Raw genomic sequence first — 201 nt, forward strand, 5'->3', positions numbered from 1 at the left:
CAGAAATTGCTGGTTACGATTTGCAGATAAAGCGATTGTCAATGTAGCGAGTGTGCGGGGTGTGTGTGTGGGGGGGGGAGGGGTGTGGAAGAGACTGGGGGCTCGAATGTGCGGACTTGTGCAATTGTAAGATGAAGAGGGAAGATAAAAATAGGATAAACATGGAAAAGACTAAGTAAACAAAAGTTAAAAAGACAAAAA

The sequence above is a fragment of the Penaeus monodon genome, chromosome 21, assembly GCF_015228065.2.
Source record: "Penaeus monodon isolate SGIC_2016 chromosome 21, NSTDA_Pmon_1, whole genome shotgun sequence".
In the NCBI taxonomy this organism is placed as follows: domain Eukaryota; kingdom Metazoa; phylum Arthropoda; class Malacostraca; order Decapoda; family Penaeidae; genus Penaeus; species Penaeus monodon.